General features: G+C 45.5%; 1 protein-coding gene across 2 annotated transcripts in view; it reads right to left on the reverse strand.

The window, feature by feature from the left end:
• Chd9 (chromodomain helicase DNA binding protein 9) overlaps window positions 1-21653 on the reverse strand; it is a 220820-nt gene that overhangs the window by 183785 nt on the left and 15382 nt on the right. The window contains exon 1 of one of the 2 annotated variants that reach the window (XM_074055999.1): window positions 1644-1821. The exons of the other annotated variant lie outside the window; for it this stretch is intronic. The gene's annotated coding sequence lies outside the window, so the exon portion shown is untranslated. Of the gene's footprint in view, window positions 1-1643; window positions 1822-21653 lie in introns of those variants that run through there. 2 annotated transcript variants of the gene reach the window in all.

The raw sequence follows: 21653 nt of genomic DNA on the forward strand, positions 1-21653 counted from the left end.
TGATTAGCCTGTGGGTGGTAGGTAAATAAGCTTGTTTGACATGGTAGATCATACAGTAGCCAGAGGCTACAATTTTCTACTTACACTGATAAACACAGGCTCGTCTATGATGTATACATGCAACAAATAAAATAATCCTCTCAGATGGGTGATTTAATCTACAGAAAATACTGTACAGTTATGCATCATTATACATAATGAATATATTTTATGCACATCACCTGAGCTAACGCAAACACTGATGGAGTAGAAGGGTTCTATTAAAATTCCCATGTTACAGACTGGAGACTGAGGCCTGTTAATGACTCTGCAAGGTTACAGTGCTACTAACTGGAAAAGGGAGGTTTTGAAGAATGACTCTAGACACAGAGCCTTTTCCAGTTCAAAAGGGACTGTGATCTTTGGCTAGTATGACCTCTTACATGCTCCATGCCCAGGGATAAGGCTTAAAGTTTGACTCTGAACGCTTCTTTTTTAGTTGCCTTTCCCTTAGCCCCCACCCCCTTCCATCATCCTCCCAATTTAGAGGGCACAAGACTGCACAGATCTGCACAAATCACCCATACATGATAACTAGAGGCCATTTTGTGGGACATTTGGTGATGGAATCATTCTCTATGTGTGTGGGTGGGTAGAGGGGATGGGTAGGGGAAAGGGGGACAATTTTCTTAAGCTGCCTCCCCAGATGAGTCATCTAGGTTTATCCCATTATTTGCATAGTTTCTCACCTCTATAGCCTTCCCATGGGCAGCCATATCACCAGCCAGCCACAAAAGGATCTATCCTTCACCACCTCACCCTTGCAGCCTCCGCAGGCAGGGCCTAGCCAGGAGCCAGCTGGGTCTAGAGAGCCAGGAGAGGGGGGAAGCCTGAGGCTCCTGCTGGCTGTGGGCTTTCCCAGCTGACACCCTTGGCCCCGCTTCCTATCTCCCCCCTCTCCCCGCCCCCCGCCACTTCCCCCACCAGCGCCCAGCCTCCTAACTTTTCATTTCCAGGCCCTGATGGCTGGTGGCTCCTGGCGTGGGAGCCTCGCTGCCTCCGCCTGGGGCGCCTGTCTGCAGGCAGGGCACAGTGCCTGCAGTCAGGAAGGCCCTCGCTAAGGACAACTAGAATCTGCTGTCACCGACAGTTCGGAATATAGGTCAAGGTGCTCTCGGAAGGGCCCAGGGGACGATCACCTGACCGGGAGGTGTGTGACTCAGCGGGAAGGGAAGGGGAGAGAGGGGCGGAGCCAGAATCTCCAGGCTGGCAGGGCCTGGAGGAGGACAAGGAGGAAGAGGTCAAGTTGCCTGTCTGGCTGTTGTCGGGGGAGGAAGAAGCTGCTGGAAACGGAAGGATAAAATGAACTCTGGTGACCTATCTAAGGTGGCATCCAAATCCACTCCAGAGCAGCTGTCACCCCGCGGAGTAGCTGAAACCACTCCCAGCTCAAACTGTCTCTGCGCTGTGAACACCTAATTAGACGCCTCCCTGTCAAAGTGAGAAACCAAAGTATCAGACTTAAACTGCTCATCACTCCAGATGCCCTCCACACAGGCCTTGGAAAGAAACCAAGGCCACTAGCACATCATCCAAAGATAGCCATCCCCAGTTAGAGGCAATCTGATTGTTTCCCCCAAGTTTTGAATAAGAAAATTACTGACCCACTTTATTTTACGTGTCTCCATGGCAGGAGCCTTCTATCAGGGCTGAAGCAGTTGCTGCTGTAGCTGAACCAACTGGAGGCAGCTGGTCTGTCTGAGCCTCACTTCCTCTGACTCCAGCTGCAGGTTCCTCCGGGTGGAGCAGGGAGTTTCCTCATTGTGGGCTCTCTCCCTAGGCCCAGGTCTCCCTAGCCTGCCACCCTCACCTCCCACCCCCCCCACCCCCCAGCTGCTTACCACCCTCTGTGGCTAGTACTTCTGGGACTCCCTGGTTCCATGAGTCAGAGCCAGGCTGGAGACAGACAGCAGGCTTCCTTTATTAAATCAGCCTCCTGCCCTGCACACCACAGAGGGAAACTATAATTACTCGTTTGGCCCAGCTCTGAGAACTGAGCCACAGACGCTTGACTGGGAGCTCTGGTTCCTGATTTCTGCATCTATCTAGTGCACCCTGGTTTGGAAATAAGCATAACAGCCAGGGGTTAAGGGCCTGTTACACAAATATCAGATGTTTTGCACATATAATGGGGTGTTTAGGCCTGGATACCAATGTAGATTGCTAGGGGAAAAAAATGGCTATATTCAAGCTGCCAGGAGGTTTTTTGTTTTGTTTTGTTTTGAACGCCTCCTGCTTCGTTGCCAGAGTCAATACTTGAGGCAGTTGGTTTATAAGAATTAAAGGAAAAGGCAACAAAATATTGTTTTGGATCTCCAGGTCAGAACTGTTTAATCCTTTAGGCATTATAGACACAAAATCTTAGGCCTCTCAGCTTCTCAGCTAGCCTACAGAAATGTTTGAAACCTGAAAAACTAGTTGGCTTCAAAATAAAAAAATAAAAGCACAGAATCAAAATAAGATAGTCAATCTTCATTAACTGTTTGATTTAGTATTCATTGGTTCATTCACTCATTCGCTACATTTGTTCATTCCTGCAAGCACACATTTTTCTATTCATTCCACAAACATTTGGTTTGCTCCTTCTCTGTGACAGGCACCGTTGTAGGCATGAGAGATACATAAGTATTAAGTCAGTAAGATACAGACAGGGCTAAGCACACAAATATTCCTGCCTGTGGGTCAATAATAGAACAACAATAGATAAATGAGATGGTATGTTAGAAATAACAAGTGTGATTAGTAACAGAAAAAATAATGCAGAGTTAGGGGATTTGTTGGTAAAAGAGGAATTTGTAAAGATCTGATGACATTTGAGACTAATTTGTAGGTTAGAGCTCTTTAATGAAGTTTTCAAATCTGCATGATAATTGCTGAGAAATTATAACTAATCATAAGTTAAATGAGTTACATTTGACTGCAATAAAATTATAAAATTCTTTAAGCTTTGTTTATAACCAAAATGTGGGTGCATTTTAAACATATTTGATGACATAAAAAGTAAAAGTGTCATGGCATTTGACCCTGTTGCGGGTTCATTCAAGAATTTATTGGGTACCTATAACATAGTAGTTAAGAACTCAGGTGTCAGATGCCAGAATTCAGACACTGGCTCCATCATTTATTACTTTTGTGATTCTGGAAAAGATACTTAACTTCAGTTCCCCATCTACAAAATGGCGTAATGTGGAAGCTACCTTTTAGGGCTTTTGGAATGATTAAATAAGATAGTAGAAGTAAAGGTGTTATTTAACATAGCACCTGGCACTATTTAATAAGCACTCAGTAAATGCTATCTGTAATTACTGTGGTATTGTTGTTTTATGACAATGATAATGATGAGGTAACAGGTGCTGTGTTGGGTACTGGGGAATTAGGGTTGAATAAGAAAGTGCCATATTGCCAACTGGGAGGGACTTTACAAGCATACTGGGTTTCATTAAATCCACAGGCAATCCTCACTGAATCACAAACCATTGTAAACCAACCATATTTGGAAAGTCAAAAAACACAAAGTGACCTCAATGAGGTATCCTCTAATTCACCTTCAGTTGGAAAAAATTAAGAAGTCTGATAATACCAAGTGTTGGAGAGGATATGAATCAATAGCATCCTTTATAGGTTCATTGCTCTTGGGCTGGTAAGTCACATCATTTTCCAGAAGGTATGTATAAGAATGTTGATCTCAGCACTTCAATGCAGAGGGAAGCTAGGAACACCCCAACCATCCATTGACAGGAGAATAAATATACTATATGGAATACACTAGAAAGGACTGTAACAGAGTAGTGAAGACAAATGCAGCATAACTATATGCACAGTATGCATGAATTTTAGCAACATAATGAGAAAAAAAAAAGTACATTCCAGAAGGCTACAGACAGCAGGATATTCATTTAAGTAAGGGGGAAAAAAATCTAAACAATCTTTTAGAAAAATACATGAAATAAAAGCAAAGGAATGGTCAATCCAAGATTCATGACGGGGTGGGAAGGCAAAAGGACAGAGAGGGAGGAACACAGGGAAAGCACTGAAGTGGGCTCACTACATTATAATCACATAAAATAATCACACAGATAGATACAAATAAAGATGAAAGGTTGTCATGACCTAGAGATTATGAATAACCCTGTGTACTTGGAAAAATTCTTTTTTTTTTTTTTCTTGGCAGTACTGGGGTTTGAACTCAGGGCCTCACGCTTGCTAAGCAGCTTGATTAGCTACTCCACCAGACCCTCTGTGCATTTGGATTCAATAAAGAAGAAAATCCTACTCTTGGACTGGTATGAAGGACCAGGCAGGGTGTCAAGAGAGAGTGGTAAAGGACACCCAAGAAGGTCAGGATGTGTGCATTTCCATGAGGATTAGGCAGAGTTGACCCTACAGGTGGGAACTCTTTGACCCCCTATTCAGTCACATGCTGTTGTACAATTTCAAAATTGTTACTTGGGGTCAGAGAGTAGGGGTGAATTGTCACCGTCATGGGTGTTTTGTTCAAGGACATTGTTCTTTCTGTAAAGTGGTTGGCCATCAGTGCTGTTTATCCCTGGTTATTTGCCAGGCCTGCCCCTACTACCTCCCCTGGGATTGACTTCCAGTTTCTGTACATGGTACTCTCGGCTCCTACCTGCCAAGCACTGACTGGGAGGATTCTGGGTATGTGCGGTGAACCTCCCTCCAGCTGGAACCTACAGCTTGGTCACTGAGCCTAAATTCTAGCCAACTTCTGCTCTGTGAGGAGCTTAGGGGGACATTCTCTCAGATAACTGAGCTGCGTGCTGTCATGACATTGTCCCACGTGCCTCAGGCCAGAGCAAACACTTTTTCCTGATGATAAAGTCTCCTCTTGGTCCCCAAGGTGGACACTAGTCAGAGGAACGCATTGTTATTACTAGCTGATTGATGGACTTCATGGACAGAATGAACTCGAACTCTCAGAGGCACAGCAAGGGCAGTCCCTGCCTTTCTTTTGTGCTGCTGCTGGTGGATCAGGACTCTCAGAACAGCTTCCACCCTTGCATCCCAAAGCGATCATCAGTACCTATCACGAGAAGCACTAGAGTCAGACAGACCCAGATCAAGTCACACCTGGTTGGTGTCTACCAATCTCCATCAATGTAACTGTTGAAACCCCAGCTCTTTGTCTGTAAACTGGAGCAATTAAGCCTTTCCTTGAATAAAACGGGCAGTAGGGAGGACATGACACATTGGGGAACAAAATGCTTACCGAAAAGAAAGGTGGGCTGGGCTCAGTGACTCCTGCTTGTAATCCCAGCTACTTGGGAGGCAGAGATGGGAAGAATCATGGTTTGAGGCCAGCCCAGGGAAAAAGTTAGTGATACCTCCCATTTCAACCAACAGATAGGCGTAGCAGTGTGTATCTGTCATCCCAGCTATGAGGGAAGAATAAATAGGAGGATGATGGTCCAAGTCAACCCAGGCAAAACCAAAAATCAAAAGCATGATATCCTACCTGAAAAAATAACAAAAGCAAAAAGGGCTGAGGGTGTGGCTCAAGTGGTAGAATGCCTCCCTAGCAGTACAAGGCCCTCAGTTAAACCCCCCAATATTCCGCCCTCCCCCCAAAAAGGTGCAGGATATTTGTAATAGAATAGAAGCCCATCAAAGCCCTAGTCTAGGTCCTTCACTTCTTTACTCCCAGCTCCACGGACAGTGCCTGGCACATTGTAGGTGCTGAGTAAATAGCTCCTGAACGAATAAACTGGATTCTTACAGATTAGAATAAATATGATGAGGAGGAGGACGACAGATGACAATTGCTAACATTAATTGTAATTTGACTATGTGCTAAGCATTGTGTTTGGGGTTTTACATGGATAATCCCACTTAAATTTCAAGACAACCCAAATGAAGGTGGTACTATGCTTTATTCCCATTGTGCAGGTGAGTTCATGCGAGTCAGAGAAGTTAGTGATTCTCCTAAAGCCACACAGCCAGCTAAATGGGTTACTACCCAAGTGATCTGAAGCACCAGATTTAGAGAGTGGGATACAGGTGGCTCTGGTACCCTGGCCCTGGTACCTTCCTGTCTCTTCAAGACTGCAAACGAAAGTGAAGATGCCTTAGGCAAACACTTTGACCTAAATTTGTAAGCCAGGAGTAATCTACTTTACCTGCTTGCCTAAGTAGGGTTCTTTTGCAAGAATGGGGTTTATGGGGGTGCCTGGGTGAGTAGGTGAGGATTACACATGACAGAAAAGTGGCTCACAAGGAAGAGAGCCGAGAAGGCCTCTAACATGTTGTTCTGCTGAGAAGTGGCCTAGGACTTTAGCAGGGCAAGTGAGTATTTGGACACCCAAGTCACCTTCATGGGGGGAGCGGAGGAGCTGTCACCAAGCAGTCCAAGGATCCAGGAACATAAAAAGCTGTATGACAACAACAGGGACAGTAACATTGAGGAGTTATCAAAGGAGGCTTTCGTTACGTTTGAATTTTTCATGATAAGAATGCACTCTCCATAGCACAAAAATGACCACAACAGAAAGAGTACAATCATATATTACTTCTATAAGCTCAAAGTATATTTAAATAAATGAAAAGCCAAATGAAGTGGAGGTGGAGGAAGGTTGAGAAAAGGTCGGGGGGTTGAACTCTCCCCAGCTACCCAGCTTCCAAGACTGCAGCCAGCACCAGGCTGCAGCTCTCCAGGGCTTGGCTGATTTAGTGGAGATGAACAGCAGCCCCTAGCCTTCCCAGGGCATGACAGCCAATGAGCCTGATCCACAGCTGGGGGGAAGTATTTGCCTTTGCAGTTGGCAGCATCTCCCTGCCTCCAAACCTTCCTCATGAGAGAATCATTATGCAGTTTGGTCACATGCCCTATGCATTTTAATGAATGAGTCAGGGGACAGACTCAATTTGAAAGAGGAATCGCTGCTCTCTCGGCTGGGTGAAGGGCTCTCAAGGGAAGCTCTTGCAGCTTGGATATTACAAGAAAAGGAAAGAGGGATGCTCCTTCCATTTAGCAAAAAGAAAGGAAGGTCGAAAGGAAGGAAGAAGAGAAAAAGGAAGAAATGGAGGAAGGGTGGAAGGGAAGAAGGGAGGGAGGGAGGAGAGATGGAAGGGCAGGAATAACTACCCAGAGTTCAGAAAGCAGTCCTTGAATATAGTGCCTGCCAGGCACTCCCCCTTGCTCCTCTACTCTTCCCTTATTTGCTCCAAACATTTAGCACACTTTAAGTACCAGCACCATGTAGCATGGAAGTTCTAAGACAGTGAGATAGAGTCCTTGTTCAAAAGGAGCTTGCATAGGACCAAATCAGTTGGTTATGATGAGAAAAAAAAAAAAAATGAGGATAAGGGTGTAACTTGGGAGTTGAGCTGGGTAGAAGGTGGTGATATTCACTGGCTCTCTGAGCCCTCCCTGGGAAGGCAGGAGATCCCCAAAATGATAGTCAAGGGGCTACCACTTCTTAAACACTTCCCACTTGTCAGATGTAGGGGTAAGTGTGTCACTTAGTGTCTCATGGAATCCTCACCATTTTCCCAGTAGGTGGATGCTGTTACTGTCGCATTTTTTACAGAGGAGGAAACTGAAGCAGAGAAAGCAGCTTGCCCAAGGTCACCCAGGGATTTGAACTCAGGTCTGTCTGACTCCAGAGTTCTTGGCAGCTTGATTTTATGCTGTCAGCCAAGCCCTGGACAGGGAAGGCCTTTCCCTTCCCAGGCTTCCTTCCAAGAACACTCTGAACCCCCAGGAGGAAGAGGTTGGTGTGAATCCAGATGCAGTCAGCGCCAACCAGCCTGGGAGCGGATCTGAAACCTACCAAGTGGGGGCTGTGTGTGAGATCCAGAGCCCAGGGGCAGTGGGGAAAGGAAGGAAGTGCAGCCTCACCGTGGTCAGCTGGGGTGGCTTGCCTGTTCCCAACCTCCACACCACAAAACACAGGGCAACAGATGCTCAGCAAATGGGTGTGTGGGAGTGAGACTTACCCTTACATGGGGGGTGGGCAGGCACTGTCACTGAATTACTCAACAAAGCCACCTCAGCTTTGAACTTTGAGCCAGGCTCTGCTGGAACAGGGCATGGGGGTTGGGGTGGGGTGGCACTTACCACTCTGAAAGGATGTCTGCCATTCCCCTGCCCCCCAAGTGAGAGAACACAGCCTGGGAAGCAGCCAAGAAACTAGAAAGCCACCGCACACCCACATTCTCCTGAATTTTTACAGCTGGAGAGAAAGGGCGATACACAAACACAGCAGGACTCTGGGGTCCTGGGCTTCGTGCCGGGAGAAAAGCAAGGCCACCTGCCATGAACCTGGACTGTACACAAACAGCTAGCCTCTCCTGAGCCATGATTCCTGCCAGGACTATTGTACACATGGTCCTGTTGAATCCTCACTGCCTCCTTGTGAGGGGAGTACTGTTACTGTCCTCATATTAACAAAGAAGGGACTGATGGGCACAGAGATTAATAGTAACTTGCTATGGTCAATTGTTTTTGATGCTTCTGACTTCCAGAAGGAGGGGTTTTCCCTAAATTTGCTTTGTGTCTTAACTCTCACTGTCGAAGGCAATGGAATGACTTCTCTGATTGGAGAACTTGAGAAGGCTCTCTGGAATGATCTTCTAGGCTCCATCCTTCTCCTGGGCTCAGTCAGGGAGCTAATTTTGTACTTATAATACACTACATTTCCACGAGAGCTTTAGTAGTAATTAAGGTGGTACTTTGGCTCTCTGCCATTCCTTTGTCTTCTTTCTTTCTTCATGTGTTGAGAATCTGGAGTAGAAGAAGGATGCTGGTTTTTTTTTTTTTCCCTCTTGGAGAGCTCAGTCGCACTAGGGAGGAGAGCTTTTGAACTAGGGAGGAGAGCTCTGGGCAAACTACATCATCTGACCAGGGACTCTGCTCTGCCTCTGTGTCCTGGCAGAGGATGCTCTTGGCTCCATGTCCAAGTTCCCTTGGGAGGAGTCAGCCCTGCTTTCCCCTGTCCTTTTTTGTTTTTGTTTTGATTGGCATTTTTTTTCAGGGACAAAAAAAACCAAGTCTTGTACCCTGCTGCTCAGTGTAAAGGGAATCAGTCATGAGAGGGTGTTCCTGGGGTGACAGTGAACTGCCTATGTACAGTTCTTTCCCTCACCACCTGCCAGGGCATCAACAATGAGTCCTTGATATGCCCGACTGCTACTAGTCCAGACTGTTTACTCAGGAACAAACCCTGGAGGCTGATCCAAACCCCATGTTAGGCCTGGATTAACCCAGACCCTGTATATCCCAATTTCCAGTCCTAGTGGATCTGCCAGGAAATTCTGAACCAGTTATAACTCTGGGTGACTACAGGCAAAATCCATATTACCATGCTGTATGACAGCTCTGTAAAATGGAAAGACAATACTTGTACTCCTGTCCATCTCCTAGGACTGTTATGACACTCAATGAGATCAAATATGTAGAATTTACTTGAAAAGGAACAAGTGCTCCATGAATGCAATGGTGAATCTTGACTGTCAGCTTGATTGCACTAAGAGACACCTACAAAACCAGTAAGGCACACTTCTAGATGTATCTGTGAGGGCGTTTCCAAACATGCTTAGATCATGAGGGTTCTGACCTAATCAATGGCTTAATACATTGTTAGATTCAAAACTGAATAGACTATTGGGAGACGGTGGATCTGTGGAAGGTGGGGCCTGGCTGGAGGAAGTGGGTTACTGGTAGTGTGCCTTTGAAGGGTATATCTTGGCTCTGGCTCCTGTCTGTCTCTCTCTGCTTCCTGACTGCCATGAGGTGAGCAGGCTTCTCCATCATGTACTCCTGTCACCATGGTGCTCTGCCTTACCGCAGGCCCATAGCAATGGAATAAGCTGACCTTGAACCAAAACCTCTGAAGCTGTGAACCAAAATTAATTTTTCCTCCTGTTCAATTGTTCCTCTCAGTTATTTGTCACAGCAATGAAAAAAGTGACTAGCACAATGAGGTAGATGAAGGAAATTGTGAGCTTTGATATGTACCTGAGAGTTAGTAAGCATTTATAGCAAGCATCTTCAGTTTTGCCACCTGTACTCATTCACTTTCATTTTGATAACTGTCTTAGTTAATTTTCTGCTGCTATAACACAATACCACAAGGTGGAGAATTCATAAACAACAGAAGTTTATTTGGCTCCTGGTTCTGGATGTTGGGAAGTCCAAGACCAAGGCACCAGTATCTGGTGAGCGCTTCTGTGCTGTATCATAACATCACTGAAGAGCAGGTGAGTACAGATGGTAGACAGAAGATAACCCAGCTAAACTCATTCTTTTATGAGGAGCTTTTCCCAATAATTCCCCCACTCTCTTGATAATGGCAGTAGAGGGCAGAGTCCTCATGACCCAATCACCCCTTTAAAGTCCTGCCTCTCAATGATATTACTATGCAATTAAATGTCAACATGTAGGGGCTTGGGGTGCAGCTCAGTGGTAAGCTCTTGCCCACCATGCACAAGGCCCTGAGTTGGATTCCCAGTCCCGCAAGAAAAACAACAACGGAACTTTTTAACGTGAGTTTTGCAAGGGACAATCAAACCATAGCACTAACCATACCCAACCCCCTGCTGCGCTCTCTGATGAACCACCCTTTCCTTCATCCTCTCAGTCCCTGTAGATCCAGTGACACCAGCCAAAGTTAATCAAGTGCATCTCCTTTTCCTGGACCACAGTGATTGTTTCATGGGAGGTCATGTGACCTAATCAGACTTTTACTTTTGGGAAAGAGAATCCCTCTGCATCTGAAGCCTGAAAGATACAGGGATAGAAGCAATGCTGCCCATAGTGTTACCACACTAACCCAAGACTAAAGTTGAAAGACAAAAAAGAAAGAGAAGGCTGGGCGCTGGTGGCTCACACCTGTAATCCTCGCTACTTAGGAGGCTGAGATTGGCAGTATTGTTGGTAGAGGCCAGCTGGGCAAACAATTCACAAGATCCCATCTCTAAAATAACCAGAGCAAAATGGACTGGAGGTCTAGCTCAAGCAGTAGAGCACCTGCTTTGCAAGTGTAAAGCCTTGAGTTCAAACCCAGTCCCATCAAAAAAAAAAAAAAAAAAAAAAAAAGAGAGAGAGAGAGAGAGGGGAAGAGAAGCCCTAATTTTAATACTTGAACCCTGAATCCATTCATGGAGGTTTGTTTTGTTGTTGTTGTTTTTGTTTTTGGAGAGCTGGAGAGAACTCAGGGCCTCACCCATGCTAAGCAAGCAGTCTACCACTGAGCTATATCCCCAGCCCTGTGGAGTTTTCTTCTTGTCAAAGACATCTTGTATTGGATTTGTTACTTGCTAACAAAAGGATCCTAACAGATATTTCATGTAATCCTTTGAACAACTAGGATGTAAGTACGGTAAGCTGTATACATAAAGAAAAGATACTGAGTCACAAAGAAGCTATGTGCTGTAAATAATGGAGGCAGAATTTGAATCTGGTCCCCTGGCCTCTGGAGCCTGTATTCTGTTTACTGCATAAGGACTTGGGAATAGACCAGCACCTCACACTGACAGTTCAGTCCCATATTACAATCAGTGGTGGCACATCTGCTGAAAGAGGAGAGCCTAGATTCCCCTCCAACCAAGGGCTGAGGGAAGACACAGTTCCCTGGTATTGTCGGCCCTGTGCTCGTTCCCTGGAAGAAAAGCACCAATCGGAGGAACTCAGTCAATCCTATATGGATTATACATGATGTCAAGGGCTCAAAGGACTCTAAATGGCCTAATACCTGGTCAAGGTTGGTGCTTTCCTGCCCCTTTGTCAGAAGATATTGGAGGCTGATAAAATGCAAATATATCTCAGGCCTTCCAGAGTTTACAACCTGAGCTGTTGGTCACACAGGTTTGTAGGAATGACAGATTTGTGAGGGGAGGAGTTAGAGCACCAAGCACATGGTAGGCATAGGAGATATGGCATCCTGGAAGGAAAAAAACCTCAGCCATATGAGTTTGATAAAGGGATAAAACAATACAATATTGGGGATTTGCTGCCAAATTACACAGGTGGAGGGAAAGTTGGAGGAGATACTGATGAAACAAGACTGGACATGAGTTGATTATTGCTGAAGCTACATTATGGGTGCATAAGACTCTACTATGCCTGCTTGAGCATGTGTTTGAAATTTTCCATAATAATTTTTTAAAGTATATGAATAGTTTATTTCATTTTAGAACTATGTTACCCAGGCCCAGGCTGACCTCAAACTCCTGGTCTCCAGGAGGCCAGCCTGGGTTCAGGTGATCCTCTGCTTCAGCCTCCCAATCAGCTGTGGATTGAGGGCACAACCCCGCACCCTGCTACAGTGAAGATTATTTTTTATTATTTTTGCTAAATTGGCACTCTGGCACCTGAGCCACACATCCAGCTCTCTGTGCTTTGTTCTTTGCAGAGCTCCTTCATACATATTTGTGGACACCTCACACACTTGTGATGCCCCCTCACTTTAAAGATCGCAAAACTGAGGCTGAGAGAGGCTGAGTCAGCTAGGCAACATGGAATTGAGAGTCAAATCGCAGGCTTCCAACTCCTGCATTCCAGGGTTAGTCTGGGATAGGAGGCAACACAGCAACTTTGACAGCCTCTGGTTGGCAGGGGCTGACGGGTTACCCTGTGAACCAGGCTTATCCACTTCCAAGTCCTGCCCTAAGGCAGCCCAGCCTGCGTATAATTGAGGTGGCACAGACCCCAGCAGGGCCCCAGGGAGTCATTGAATGCACAGTGGAGAGCTCCCAGCAACTGATTTCACGTGCTTCTTGGTAGCTAAGAAAACACTAAGTCTAGCCCAGCAGGCTCTGGACCCATTCATGGGCATCTTGAGAACGGTTGCCTGAACATCTGGGTCTGATAAAAGGAGACCCACGTGAGCTTCCCTGCCCCCTCTCCCCTAACTATTTCCGCACATACCCTTGAAGCTCTGTGCGTGTGGCTGTTCTTTTCTTTTCTTTCCTCCCAAACATATGGATTCCCAGCTCCTATTTCAAACTCAAATGCTCCTCTGCTACAAACTCCCCAAAGCTCTCAATTTCCTTTTTCCATTGCTCATTCTTTCCTGAAGTGCATGAAAAAGCGTCTCTTAACTCTGTTCCAATTTCCTTGTTTGTAAAAGAAGGGCAAGGAGAAAAGGGATTTCAATCACCAAGGTGCAGAGCACCCCAATTCCTTCCCTAGAAGAACATACCTCAACAACCTGGGAGATCAAAGCTCACCAGGTATGAGAAATGAATTACAGAAAAGCCTTGACTCCTCCAAAATATTCATCCTGCAGGAGGCCTGATACACAGCCATCTGCTCCCTTCTTCTAGCTGGAACTTCCTCTGTGAAAATCACTAATGGAATAAAAAAAAAAGGAAGAAAGAAAGAAAAGGTACAGTAGCCCAGAAGGTTACTGCTGAAGTGGGCGTGTGTCATCTGGGAAGCCAGGAACAGGTCCTTGCCTGCTCCTTAGCCTGTGGCCTTGTACATCTTCAGGTAATGGGAACTTATCCTCATCCAAGGGAGAAAACCAGCCTTCAGCACTGCCCTCTGAGACACATCAGCAGCAACGGGGGCGAGGAGGACAGCATGTCCTAGGAGACAGAAGGTACATCCCCAGACAGAGGTCAGGAAGCCTCAGGTGCCTGCAGGGACCCACAGGCAATATAAATGTCCTGGGGTGAGGAGAAGAGATGATAAAAGGCAGTTGACTAGAGTAGCGGGGACTGGGGACAGCAAAGTGCTCTCTGCAAAGGCAACAACTACTCACCTCTGTCTGATCACTATTGTGGAAGAACATGGCATGTGATGCCAGATCTTCCATTTTTTCCCAGAAAAGCAGAGCTGGGCTGGATCTGGAGGCAGAAAGCAGGAGGATCTCGGTTAGAGGCTGGCCCAAGCAAAAAGTTAGTGAGCTCCCATCTCAACCAACAAGCTGGGCATGGTGGTACCTGTCTGTGATCTCAACTATGCTGGGCAGATTACAGTCTGAGGCTGGTCTGGGCAAAAGTGAGACCCTGTCAGAAAAATGACTAACGTAAAAAGGGCTGGGGGCATAGCTCAAGTGGTAGAGCACCTACCTAGCAGGTGCAAAGCCCTGAGTTCAAACTTCTGTTCTGCCAAAAAATAAAACAAAACAAAAAGAAGCAGAGAGCTGGATTTTACATGAAGTCTCCCAGTTGGGGAAGTGATTTAAATGAAAAATATTTTATGTTGGCACCAGTGGCTCATGAGTGTAATCCTAGCTACTCAGGAGGCAGAGATCAGGAAAATCAAGGTTCAAAACCAGCCCCAGATAAATTAGTTTGAGAGACCCTATCTCCAAAATACCCACCACAAAAAAGGGCTGGTGGAATGGCTCAAGTGATAGAGTGCCTGCCTAGCAAGTATGAGGCCCTGAGTTCAAACCCCAGTACAATCAAAACTATGTATATATTTTAAAGGCTGACATGATGTGCCAAAGGAAACCTGTGCACCTGAGTTCACCCGAACACCCCAGGTTTGCAACCTTGACCTAGGATGTGGGCTCTGTACTGCTATAGGGTGGTAGAGAGTGTGGGAGAGGAAGCCAGGAGGAGGGTACATGAAGCCTTGCTACCAAAGGCTTTGACCAGCCACTGCCAGCCTGTTCCCAGGCCTCTATAATTTTATCACAAGGTATCTGCTGCCACTGGGGTCCTCACCAACAATCCTCTACTCTCTTCAGAATTCTCTCCTCTCCAAGACCAGTTCAGAACTTGTCCTTTGGGTAAGAGTGCAAATTATCACTTCAGTCTCTGACTACATTGAAGTCAACCTTAAAAAACTGAAACTCACCTGCTAGTAGAAGAATTAAGTGATACCTTTCTTCCTTTTGCAAAGTCATGACCAGAACTCTGCATATTTAAGGAGCTCTTCTTAAAAACAAAACAAATAAAATAATAACAACAAAAAAATCATATTGTGTTTTGAGGATATCTCTGTTGAGAGAGAAGAGGGAAACCAAGGTACAGATTTGGGGGCTATTTGTCTGTCTGCCAAAGGACACATTTGTCAGGACTCCAAAAAGCTGGCAGAACCACATGCTAAGGTCTTTTTCTTTCCTCTTTGCAGTGCTGGGGATTGCACCCAGGCCCTTGCACATACTAGGCAAGTACTCTGTCCTGAGTTACACCACCCTCCAGTCCCAACAAGCTATAGTTATAGTTCAGGTATCTTCCTGAATTGTACACAATAAGCAAAAATAGGATTTCCTTACACTGGAATAGTGCTCTACCACTTGAGCTACTCCTTGAGCCTGAGGTGCAGAAAGTGAAAGTACAGAAAGTAAGCCAAGGAAAAACCACCATAAGCAAAGGTAGAATCTTCACTTTTCTTTCCTAGCCATTTACCTTCTGCTGCCAGGTAGAATCTTTCAGCTTTGCAATTCCCTCTGTAGTGGGAATGAGACAGGGGAGTGGAAGGAGATGACAGGAGAAATATCAGAGCAAGGGAAAGTGTGTTGCACAAGGGATGGCCTACAGCAGGGTGTGTACAGGAATGTGTGTATGCTTGTGTGCATCTTAGTCTGTATGCAGGCCATGGTGGTAGGAGGAGGTGCTGCTTCTCATCTTTCTGTAAATACAATGCCTTCCTAAGAACAATCACCCTCTCTCCCACCTCCCAACTCAGTGTTGCCAATTTGTTTAATTGCCATTCAATACATATTTATAGAGCACTTTCTTGACAATCTGGCATTGACACGGTGATATACACTGGGGTTGCATCAACAAACAAGAAAGACACAGTCCTGTTGGGGGTGTAGCTCAGTGGTAGTGTGTTCACCTAGCATGTCCAAGGCTCCAGGTTCGATCCCCAGCACTGAAAAACAAAAGACAGAAAGACCCTGTGTCCTCAGGGGCCTACAGTTTAAAAGAAAGGCAGACAAGTGAAGGGAAAATACAACCAACAAGAGTAAGCACTCCGACAGGAAATAGAGTGGACACTGAAGGGGAAGCTTACTCTGAAAGACAGAAGGGAGGTGCTGGGGAATGGCTGGAAAAGGGAAGAAGATTGCTTCAGGCAGAGGAAACACACGGGCAACATCTGGAGCTCTTGATGAAGATCTGTTGTTGGAGCTAAGGCGGAGGGACTCCCTCTTGGGAAGGTATGCAGAGGAGCTCTGGAGGCAAGGATGGGACCAACATGGCACTGGTCATAAGCCAGGACTGAGAACCTTAAAATTCAAAGAGTTTAGTTAAAGGCATTGAAAATGCTCTCCTGAGTTGGGCATGGTGGTACATGCTTATAATCTCAGTACTCAGACAGTGGAGGCAGAAGGGTTTTGAGTTTGAGGCTAGCCTGGGCTATAGAGCAAGACCACCTCCAAAAAAAAAAAGCAGAACCTAAGATGACTTTTAAATTTCAATTTACAGAGAACAAAGCATTCATACATCTTGTTCTCTCTCTCTCTCTCTCTCTCATACATACACACACATACACACACTCACCTTGTGAGCTACACGGAGTAGAAATTAGATTGTTTATATATATATTATATACATACATTTGTTTGTTTGAATTCAGGGCTTTGCACTTGCAAAGCAGGCACTCTTTGGATTGAGCCACACCTCTGCCCCATTGTGTTCAGGTTATTTTGGAGATGGGGTCTCTCAAAAGTATTTGCCCAGGCTGACACTGAACCATGATCCTGATCTCAGCCTCCCAAGTAGCTAGAATTACAGGTGTCAGGGCTGGTGGAGTGGCTCAAGCAGTAAAAGTGCCTGCCTAACAAGAATGAGGCCCTGAGTTCAAACTCCAGTCCTGCCACAAAAAAAAAAATTGTTTAAAAAAAAGAGATTTATTTTGCCAGTCATGGTGGCACATGCTAGTAATCAATGAGGTGAAGAGGATGAAGCAAGAGGACCACATGTTCGAGGCCAGCCTGGGCTACTTTTTAAGGCTGGTGGAGCAGCTTCAAGTGGTGGAGGGCCGCCTAGCAGCATGAGGCCTTGAGTTCAAACCCCAGTACTGCAAAAAAAAAAAAAAAAAAAAATTCCACATACAGGCATGAGCCATGAGCACCCAACTATATTACTTTTTTTATAGATGAAGAAACGGAGGCTCAAAGAGGAAAAATATACAAGGTTATGAGTTTATTCATTCATCAACTGGCTCAATTAAGGTTAAGAGATACCTCCAGTGAGCAGGTTTGTGCTAGTTCCTAAATGCACGGAGTGAATAAGACAGACACCTCTTACTCAGAGAACCCAGGGTGAATCCAACTAATTGAAATTCTGATTCCGATTCTAGGGCCACTCCCAACACACTGAACTGCAGGTGTGATATATATTCCCCAGTAGCTTAGATGGGTGCTCTCCTACTCCCAGGTCTTAGTCAGTACCAGCACCCCCACAACATACCATCTAAGAAGCAGCAGAATTGTTATGCAAATGCATCAAGACAAGGTGCAGAGCCAGATTCTCCCAGAAACTCCCTCCCACATAGAAACTCTGCAGCCACCAAAGGCTGTCTCAGCCTAGACGCCTTTTGGAGTTGCTGGAAGTTTCCCCTCCCACCGGCACCCCCCTCCCCCACCCCCACTAATTTAGAGCAGAGCTTTTGCAAGTCCCTCCTCTAAACACCGTTTTATGGAAGTAGAAACTGGATGAAGGTTGTTTCAAAACAAAAGGGAGAATGAAGATGGAGGGGGAAGGAGAGAGCGGGGAGTGAGCAAGGAGACACCAGACCTACTCTGCCTGCTGTACAACTCTGCCATGAGCCAGCTCTGGCCAAGGTCAGGGATGACTGGCAAAACCCGACCAGACAGACATCCTGAAAAGATGCTTGGGAGCGGCTAGTGTATCTCCCCAGAGCCTGGGCAATGTTATTTCCTGGGGCAGATGCAAGTTGCAGAGGATGAAAGCTATGACTGAATGTCTGGGGCAGGGTGGGAGGCCTTGCCAGGAGGTGGGGGTGGCGCGGTAGAGGGAGGAGGGGTGGAGACTTGGCTGGTTTTGTACAGACAAATCTCTTCATTTTTCCAGACTGGAAAAAGCTGTTTGGGCTGTGCACATTTGCAGAGAGTCACGGTATTTACTATGCTTCCTGGCTCAACAGATTTCTTTTTGTCATTCAGTCAAACGCAGCTTGTATTTTTCAGAGTGAGTGCTGACAGACTGTGGGGCTCTTTCCCCCACGTTGTGTTCAAAAACATATCACAGGGGACTCAAAAAGCCCAGCTCACTTGGGCAGCAGGAGCTGGTGGGATGGCATGCTGTACAGACAAAGACTTGTGTTTAGCCAAACACTGTCTCCCCCTTGGAGGAGCACACGTGTATCAACAAACTGCTATGCTAACAAGAGGTTCCTGCACTTTTTGTGTCCTTCTTGGTAATCCACGTTGACGGAGGCCAGGGTAGGACACACAGGGGAGATAATTTAAAAAATGATTAATAAAAATAAATCTCTTCTTGCTAAAATGTGTCCCCAAATGTTTCTACCCACAGAACAGTCATCTGATACCAAATGTGTTTTTCCCCATGCCAACCAATTCTCTAACACCAGCTGGTGTCCTACAATGCAATTCAGCTCTGATACCAGGTACCTGGAGTTGGCATCAGATTCCATGGCTAAGGGCTCAGTCCACAGACTGTCCCCACTTTGGATATGTGTCACACGTCGTGGACCACTAGGTCTTCTGACCAACAGGTTATTTATTCGGGAGGTCCCTATGACCACTTCTTCAGGTTCAATAATTTGTAAACAGGCTCATGAAATGCAGGGAAACACTTTAATTATGTTATCTACTTGTTATAACAGATCCAAGTCAGGAAGAGCCTAGTGAAAGAGTCACAGAGGGCAATGTTCAGGGGTAGGGTGTCTGCCCCCTCTCTGGGCCCTGCACCTTGACCTGGATGCTCCTTACAGCTCATTGTTGAAGAGGCTTTGTTTTTTTCTGACACTGGGGTTTGAACTCAGGGCCTATACCTTGAGCCAGTCCACCCTTTTTTCTGTGTGATGGGTTTTTTCAAGATAGGGCTGGCTTTGAACTTCAATCCTACTGATCTCTGCCTCCTGAATAGGTAGGATTACAGACAGGAGTGAGCCACTGTGCGTCTTGGAGAGGTTTTATAAAGTTTCATCTCTAGCATTCCTCTCCCATTTGCAGAAGGAGGTGGGAGTGGGGCAGAATATTCTAGTCCTCTACTCACTGGGTCTTTCAGGTGACCAGTCCCACTAAGTGCATTAGCATAAACTGAGGTGTGACTGAAAGGGGCTCATTCTGAAAAACATGAGTCACTAGGGAAATTCCAAGACTTTAGGAGTTTCTCTCTAGGAACCTGGGACAAAGACTGAATATTTTTCAATGTTATACCACAGTGTCTAACTAGAGTTCAATCCTAGAAAATGCCAGATTAGAAAGTCATTTGTTGAAACACTTTATACTAGTACAAGAATTAAACCCAACAAGCAGAACTGAGCACAGGGTGGGAGTATTAAGCTGAACACAGTTTACCATGAAATTAACCTTTATTTCTCCTTTTATTTTATCATTTTATCATTTACTTCCAGGCAGAACCTGTTCCACTCTCAGAATTGTTTGTGGTGGTCTAGAGATTCAAACTCCAGATCTCCAGTACACAAGTGCTCTAGGACTTGAGCTACCCCACAAGCCTTTTTTTTTTTTTTTTTTAAAGTAGTAGTAATTGAACCCAGGGCCTCAGGCTTGCTTAGGCAAGTACCCTACCACTGACCTACACTCCCTGCTCTGCACATTGCTTTTTTGTTTTTGGTGGGACTCATGACTTCACACTCACAAAGCAGGTGTTCTAGTTCTTGAGCCACACCTCCAGTCCGTTTTGCTGTGGTTATTTATTAAGGTGGTACTGGGGTTTGAACTCAGGGCCTCTCACTTGCTAGGCAGGTGCTTTACCACTTGAGCCACTCTGCCAGCCTTTTTATGTGTTGGATATTTTTTGAGATAGGGTCTGCTTGCCAGGGCTGGCTTCAAACTGCAATTGTTCTCATCTCTGCCTCCTTGCAGCTAGGATTACAGGTGAGCACCAGTGGCGCCAGCTGCTGTGGTTATTTTGGAGATAAGAGTCTCGTGAACTATTTGCCCAGGCTGGCCTCAAACCTTGATCCTCCCCATCTCAGCCTCCCAAGTAGCTACAGTAGCTACTGTAATCCCAAGTAGGATTACAGGTGTGAGCCACCTGTGCCCAGCTTGCACTTTGCTTTTTTAATAGGAAACAATGTGGGAGCCCAATAGTATGCAGAGCTGAATTTTAGATACCATGGATAGGCCAGGTCAGTAAGGAAAGTCTTGAGGGGGACAGGGGGAGCTTTCCCATCATGCTCCAAATCTCCTGTGCACATAAGGCAAGCTACACAGGAGTATAGGTATTAGATCTTGCTCAACCAACCAAGGAGTCATGGCTCCAAGGAGTTTTAGAGTAGAAGCCTCATTTTCAGAGATGACATAATGTTATATTCAGGCAACCACTGACATCTCCAGACAGGGAGAGGGCAAATAAACAGTGCCTCAGTGATGCAGGTTGGCATCATGTGGTGCGAGGTAACAAAACCTCTAACATTCTCCTCTCTTCCAGACTGGCAAGGCATGAAGTCATCCTACACTAAGACTTCTCAAAGCTGCTCTGAGACAAGAACCCTGACCAGTTAGGAGAGAGAAGGTGGGCAAGGAAGTAGGTAAGGGTCTTTTAGGGATCCAAGGAGTTGAGACAGATAGGAATTCTATATAGTCCACGCTGACTATGCCAGATGGGGCTCTTTTTTCTCTTTAAAAATCTATTATGGAGCTGGGCACTGGTGGCTAACACCTATAATCCTAGCCACTCAGGAAGCAGAGATCAGGAGGATCAAGGTTTGAGGCCAGTTTGAGAGACCACATACTGAAAATACCCAACACAAAAAAGGGATGAAGGAGGGGCTCAACTGGTAGAGTACCTGCCTAGCAAGCGCGAGGCCCTGAGTTCAAACCCCAGTACTGCCAAACATACAAACATAAACTACTACGGGCATTGTTAGTAAAAGAAAAACTAGACATGATGAAAGAGTACAAAGTTTCAGTTAGACAAGAGGAATAAGCTGAGTGATGAACTGCACAGAAAAATGACTACAATATATTGTATATTCCAAATTTTCAGAGTGTATTTTCTTTTCTTTTTGATTAATTTTTGTTTGCTTGTTTGTTTTTATACAGGGTCTCCCTATATAGCCCCAGCTGGCCTCAAACTCCAGATACTCCTGCTTCCACTTTCTGCTGGGATTACAGTCAGGCAGAACCATACCCTGCTAAACAGAGTATATTTTAGGGTTAGGAACATGGCTCAAGTGGTAGATCACCTACCTAGCAAGCACCAGGCCCTGAGTTCAATCCCCAATACTGCAACAAACAAACAAACAAACAAACAAAAACCTATAAATGTTTTTCATTACTTTAAAAAAGGTACTTATCTGAGGTGACAGATATGTTAACTTGATTTAATCGTTCCACATTGTAAACATCTATCAAAACAACACATTGCACCCCCGAAATATATACAAATATTATTTATGAATTAAAAATAAATTTCAAGGGTTGGGGATATAGCTCAGTGGTAGAGAGCTTGCTTATAGCATACTCTCTATCTCAGCAGTGCAAAATAAATGATAAATAAAATTTAAAACAACATGGGCC

Source organism: Castor canadensis, chromosome 15, assembly GCF_047511655.1.
Source record: "Castor canadensis chromosome 15, mCasCan1.hap1v2, whole genome shotgun sequence".
NCBI lineage: Eukaryota > Metazoa > Chordata > Mammalia > Rodentia > Castoridae > Castor > Castor canadensis.